We start from the raw sequence: 7,389 nt of genomic DNA on the forward strand, positions 1-7,389 counted from the left end.
CATGTGTGAATACATAGACAAACAGAGTGTCACTAGTATGCCTCTACTTGACTAGCTCGTTAATCAAAGATGGTTATGTTTCCTAACCATGGACAAAGAGTTGTTATTTGATTAACGGGATCACATCATTAGTTGAATGATATGATTGACATGACCCATTCCATTAGCTTAGCACCCGATTGTTTAGTATGTTGCTATTGCTTCATAACTTATACATGTTCCTATGACTATGAGATTATGCAACTCCCGTTTGCCGGAGGAACACTTTGTGTGCTACCAAACGTCACAACGTAACTGGGTGATTATAAAGGAGCTCTACAGGTGTCTCCAAAGGTACATGTTGGGTTGGCGTATTTTGAGATTAGGATTTGCCACTCCGATTGTCGGAGAGGTATCTCTGGGCCCTCTCGGTAATGCACATCACTTAAGCCTTGCAAGCATTGCAACTAATGAGTTACTTGCAGGATGATGTATTACAGAACGAGTAAAGAGACTTGCCGGTAACGAGATTGAACTAGGTATTGGATACCGACGATCGAATCTCGGGTAAGTAACATACCGATGACAAAGGGAACAACGTATGTTGTTATGCGGTCTGACCGATAAAGATCTTCGTAGAATATGTAGGATCCAATATGGGCATCCAGGTCCCGCTATTGGTTATTGACCGGAGACATGTCTCGATCATGTCTACATTTTTCTCGAACCCGTAGGGTCCGCACGCTTAAGGTTTCGATGACAGTTATATTATGAGTTTATGAGTTTTGATGTACCGAAGGAGTTCGGAGTCCCAGATGAGATCGGGGACATGACGAGGAGTCTCGAAATGGTCTAGACGTAAAGATTGATATATTGGACGACTATATTCGGACATCGGAAAGGTTCCAAGTGATTCGGGTATTTTTCGGAGTACCGGGTAGTTACGGGAGAAGCAATGGGCCTTGATGGGCTTTAGTGGGAAGAGGAGAAAGGGCCAAGGGGCTGCTGCGCCCCCCCTCCCCTCTAGTCCGAATTGGACTAGGGAAAAGCGGGCCGGCCACCTCTCCTTCTCCTCCACTTCCTTCTCCCTTCCTCCCCTCTTGGTGGACTCCTACTAGGACTTGGAGTCCTAGTAGGACTCCACATCCTGGCCGCACCAATTGCCTTGGCCGGCCTCCTCCTCCTCCATACTTTATATACTGAGGCAAGGGGCACCCCAAAGAGACAAGTTGATCCACGTGATCTTATTCTTAGCCGTGTGCGGCGCCCCCTGCCACCATAGTCCTCGATAATATTGTAGCGGTGCTTAGGCGAAGCCCTGCGACAGTAGTACATCAAGATCGTCACCACGCCGTCGTGCTGACGGAACTCTTCCCCGACACTTTTCTGGATTAGAGTCTGGGGATCGTCATCGAGCTGAACGTGTGCTAGAACTCGGAGGTGCCGTAGTTTCGGTGCTTGATCGGTCGGATCGTAAAGACGTACAACTACATCAACCAAACGCTTCCGTTGTCGATCTACTAGGTATGTAGATCATACTCTCCCCTCTCGTTGCTATGCATCACATGATCTTGCGTGTGCGTAGGAAATTTTTTGAAATTACTATGAAACCCAACAAAAAAAGGGCAGTGCACTGCACGTAGCTCCTGCTTGCGCAGGGTTCGCGGAAGGGTCCGGCCACTTCCAAAGATGATAATAAGATACAATAACTATGTCCAAGCTTGGAAGATTGGAAATAAATTAAAAGAGAAATGTATTCAAGATAATAAGACACAACAATTAGATGGAATAAATTGTCAGGCTTATACAAGTAAGGAGCGATAGATGAAGGGACATTTTGTTGTTTAATACTCAGCCAAAATGCCAGTTTTGCTAAGCTAATAGATCCCTATGTACTAGTGTGTGATTACTATGATAGAATGTAAAAATAGTTCCCCTTGCAGTATTAAGATATAATGATATTGTTACATTGAATGAGTGGAGTGCAACCACAGTTACAGCGGTAACTGAACAAACAGTTATATCAGCCCATGACTGTCACAGCTATACAACATGAAGAGACAGAGCATTTGGCCGTGCTTGTAAAGGATGTTAAACAGACTTGTGCACTCTACCCACATCTGCAGTGTGGAGACGGATTGGATCAAGGATGCAAAGTGACTGCAAAACTAGAGATGGTGCAAAGTGACATTAGCATACATAATTCACCAAAACCGACATATTTTCTTTCCTCTGTCTTGTTCTTTTATTGCCATTAGATAGTAGTAGTAGGAATCTAAAATCCACAATAAACAACACTGGAAACACTAATCATAACGACCGGGTGAAAAAAGAGTACATCCACCGAGCGGCATGGAGCGAGATAGGTGCACACAGCAAACGATTTCGCATCAGATTTCACCTAATTTAAACACAAACTCTGCTGGAGATGTTGCATTCCCCTCACGGACACGATCCAGACCAAGAAAAAAGGGCACGATTCTGCTGGGATCGAGAGAGTCAACCCCCGCGCGCGCTAGATCCAGCGAGATCTCAGCCTAAAAGCCCCAGCCCCGATCGGAACTGCTGGGGGCGAAGTAGAGGAGGGAGGGAGGGAGGGACTTACTACTCGGGATTCATGTCGGGATCTGGGTGCTCCCGCGGTGTCCAATCTCTCTCGAAGGTAGGAGGATGGGGATTGGCTTATCGGCGGGGACCAAGATAGAGTCCTGGGCGGGCGGAGGTAGATGGCCTCACGACTTCCCCGAGTTCTTGGCGTCTCGCTCTTCCCATGAATCAATCAACAATGCGCTGGGAGAGGACCTGGCTCCAGCAGGCCAGCCCGATTTTAGACCAGGCTCCTCGGAACCGGCTGGCGTGGGTGGTGGAGGTGGCGAGGAGATGATGGGGAGAGGAGCCGGGGTGGGGTGGATCGAGGAACATGTGAGTTTGTGAGAGAGTATTTTTTTAGGGATGAGAGAGAGAGTGGTGGGGTGGACACGCTTAGTAGTAGTGTGGGGGTCTTACCTGCGCTACTACTACCTACTTAGTAGTAGCGCCAGTTTTATACCCCTCGCTACTACTATGGCCTATCCCAGGGGCATTGTTGGAGACCACTTAGTAGCAGCGCGGGTTTATACCCCTCGCTACTACTATCAACTTAGTAGTAGCACGGTTTTTATACTCCTCGCTACTACTAATTAGCAGTAGCGCCCACTTTTAAACCGCACTACTGATAAACTTCTGTGTATAAGGTTTTCCCTAATAATGGACTAGAGAGTTAAGAAATTTTGATCTCGCATGATCACCTCAATGTTGGGGTCAAGTTTGTTGATCCATCTCTCCCAGCACTGCTTCCCGCTCCGGTCGGGGAGGTACATCGCGACCTTCGTCCACCTCCCGATGTCGAACTCCTGCACCTTCACCCTGAGCAGCTTGCAATAAAATCACAAATAAAACTGACGAAGCTGGAGCCAATGAAGGACAAAGAAAAAGGTTTGCAATTAGGGTTGGATTTTCTACATACATGTCTGTTTATCCATGACCCGTTGAACCGTGTCAGCCGCTGGGCGCTGGATTTGGCACGCGGCGGCTCCCGAGCAGGCGCCACGATTGTCGTACGGGCGTCGCTGCTCCTGTAGCCGGGGAATCTAGTGGGATCCAACTCGCTGATGCCACCAGAAGCTCTTGATTTGGCGCCTGGGATGACGACCGCCCCGGCTGGAGCACCATCATCATTATGGACGAAGTGATGTGCAACACGGCCATGCCTAGAGGTCGTGTAGTGGTTCCCGGACACCGAGGCCGCCACATCCTAGTCGAAATAGGCACTCCCTTCAGCCATCAGTGCGGCCTCCGAGGTCGGATCGGAGCAATGGCAGCAGGAACACATGCGGTAGAGATGGGGCAAGCAAAGCAAGAAGAAGGGGAATACTCTCTTGCTCTTCTATGGGAGAAATACCTGTGTCAGAGATGGGGCGATGGGTCTGCGCCTCATATAGAAGGGGGTAGCGCCCCATGCCCCCATCGGCCCGTCCATTCTCCCGCCCCCATCTCCACATGACACATCCAGGAGGCGTCCCACATGGCAATAACATTCCAACTACAGGTTTTCAAGTTCACTGTAGATCCTCTACACTGGGTGTACGCAGTCTGTGGAGAGGTTTGCGTGGTCCAGGGTGGGTCAGACATGTCATCACAGATATGCCAAAGCGCAGCACCAGTGCCTGCATGGAGATATGCGTGCAAATTCAGGGGAAGCCGAACGCTTGTTGGCGTGCTTCATGATCATTTACAGCTAAGTACAGGGTGTGTTTGGATATAGCGTGATAGATGTTTCCTAAAATCTTAAAAGTGGATGCGCAGTATAAGAAATATATCAACTTGTGACCTTCTCTTAGTGACCCCAGCTAAATTGGTCGTAAACCTACGGTTCGCTTGGAAGGGCTCAAACCCTGAAATTACCTTACACCAAATGGTCATAAAGCAGACAAGAGTGGTCGACGACCTTATTTCTACCTGATTACGACCAATATAAATGCTCATTTGGTCGTGAACGTGGATGCATTGGTACTTAGCCGCTCCAGGTGGGCTTGGGCCTCGGTGGAACGAGGCCACTCCTTTCTTTTCTTTTAAAATTTATGTGTGCCATGGAGGCCGCGGCCCATCCAGGAAGAAATGTGGGATTCCCTCATATTTCTCAAAAAAAATCGACCCAATGAAATAATGGGAAAATAACAAGGTTTTCCTTATTACCATTTGGTAAGGATGGTCAGTTATGTGGAAAAAAACAAGTTTTCATTATTGTCTAAAAACAAGTTTTTCCTTATAAAAAAATCTCTAAACTAATTAAATAATATAAAATTATAAGAATAGGGAAATAATGAACTCCTTCGTGAATCTTCCTGTATGGTTTAGCAATTAGAAAAGTAAATGTGTAATTCAAATTCTTTTAATGTTAATACCTATTTTAAAAAATGTAACCATGTGTTTAAAAAACTAAATGTGTGTATTTAAAAAGTTTCATGCATATAAAAAATATAATCATAAATAAGATTAGATATGTATAAAAAAGTTTCATGTGTATGAAAAAATAGTCATCAATACGTATATATGGAAATTTAACAATATATATAGGGACTACTTTATCATTATAAATACATTCATATATTATATATAATATATTCCAAAGTAAGTTACATGGAAAAATTACAAGTTGGTTCATGGTTTATATTATATTTATGAAATACGTATATATTTGTACATAAAAAAGCATACTCAAAATATAATGCATACTACCTAAAAAGTAGTGTGTGTATATATACTATCTAAAAATTTTTATATATTATATACTATGCGTACATGCTCTTCGATTTGATGGATACTACATACAACATACAAAACTCAAGTGGTGAGAACTATCACCGGTGGTAGATAAAATTTGTATATGGGAAAATCTATCCTACCACCGAGTGGTAGTTACCCCACATATCTCATATACTATCATATGGTATTATATATATATATACTACTTTATCATTCTAAATATGTTCATATATTATATATAACATATTCCAAAGTGCGTTACATGAAAAAATTGTGATCGGCCCATAATTCTTATTATATTTGTGAAATACGTATATATTTGTACGTAAAAAAGGGCAATCCAAAATACGATGCATACTACCTAAAAAGTAGTGATCCAAATACGTATATATATACTACCTAAACATTCTTATATACTAAATACTACGTGTACATACTTTCTGATTTAATAGATACTACATACAACGTGCAAAACTGAAGTGGTGGTAACTACCACCGGTGGTAGATAAAAATTTTCACAGCGGCTCTACATATATATATAGAGAGAGAGAGAGAGTAGCACTATTCTGATCCTGGGATTAGAATAGTTATTTGGATCACAGCGGCTCTATATATAGGGCCCGATGAAATATTCCCGAACTCTCGAGATGCAAAAAAGTAAAACCTGGCTTGCCCATCAAATCCCTCCGACTGGCCCATTCCCTAGGCCACGACTTTCCCGTCGCCCTCCCCAACCTCCCGCAGCACCTCTGCCCGATCACCTACCGCCGCTGGCCACCTAGCTCCAGCGCACCTCCTGCCGCCGGCCCCTGGTCCACAACGCGCCACCCACCACCGCCACCCCCCGGGCCAACGCGCCTCCTGCTGCCATCCCCTACCCTAACGACCCCTCTTGTTGCCGGCCTCCCCGACCCCAGCGCCCCACCCTCTACTGGTCACCGGAGCCCCGACACTCACCTCCGTGTGCTGCCGACCATCGGAGCCACCGGTGGCGGCCACGCCCTCGCGCCACCTCATCCCGTCGGCGCAACCCTGCGAGCTCCTGCCTCCAGCCGTTGTTAGATCCTGGCTACGCGATTGGATCTCAGTGCCTCGTGCCTCCAGGAGCATGGATCCCTTTCCACTCGCGTGGTCCAGATAGAGGAAGGGGATTCCCATGCGCCCCAACGTGAGCCGCACCATTCCTCGACGCCCATGCGGCTCATGCTCGGCACCCCTATCTCCAATTCCTTCCCCTGCTCATCGTCACGTGCGCCCGGCCGCCCAACCTCGGTAGTCCCACTCCAGTGCGTCCTCCAGCAGCCACAACATCGTTCAGCTCCATGTGCGGTCCTACAGGTCCGCATCTTCCCATATGTGTGGCTGCAACAAGCTGCAGCGAGCACCGCTCCTCTGCTCTCTCCTGAACTGCATATGCATCAGTGTTTGGACCATGGAGGAATTTTTTCTGGGAGGCATTCCGTGGAGAGAGAGACGCTGCAACCATTTCTTCTTGTGGATAATTGTACGTTGTCTCCTTTCTGTTCTTGTAGCACAACCATGAAGCTGAAGAAAAGTTCAAAAAGTTGATATTTCACGGACAGTAACTTATCACTTCTCATAGTGTGCTGGCGCAAAATGCATGTGTGCATTGTTCTTCTCATTCTCAGAAAAAATGAGTGCATTTATGTAGATTTAACAAGATACTAATGCAAATATAGTGTTACTATGCAAACCTATTATGGCATACATGTTTTGTTGATGTCAATTTCCCCTGGAATTTTTTTTGCAACATTTGTTGCAGAAGGTCAAAATCACCGGTGAATAAAAGCTCAAATTAAGAAAAGAGCAAGAAGTCTCAATTGTTAAAAAATTGTTCAAACAAAGTTTATAAGAAACGGGTTTTACTTTTTTTGGCAATTTTTTTAGAGAAGATTGAATTTAAAAAATGGAGCAATTTAAAAAAGTTTATAAAAATGATTTTCCTCATTTTCAAAAAAAGAACCCTAGAAGTTCAGAAACAAAAAATGGGGCAGTTCGTTGTTCATTAAAATAAATATAGGTTTTTTCCTTTTACTAAACAATAAAACCAAGAAATTAAGATTAAAAAATACAAAGTTGTTAAAA

The 7,389-nt window shown here is 45.0% G+C and overlaps 1 pseudogene; it reads right to left on the reverse strand.

The window, feature by feature from the left end:
- Positions 1 to 3,230: 3,230 nt before the first annotated feature.
- Positions 3,231 to 3,985, reverse strand: LOC125532741 (annotated as a pseudogene).
- Between the last annotated feature and the right edge of the window lie 3,404 nt (positions 3,986 to 7,389).

The sequence above is a fragment of the Triticum urartu genome, chromosome 1, assembly GCF_003073215.2.
Source record: "Triticum urartu cultivar G1812 chromosome 1, Tu2.1, whole genome shotgun sequence".
NCBI classification, from domain to species: domain Eukaryota; kingdom Viridiplantae; phylum Streptophyta; class Magnoliopsida; order Poales; family Poaceae; genus Triticum; species Triticum urartu.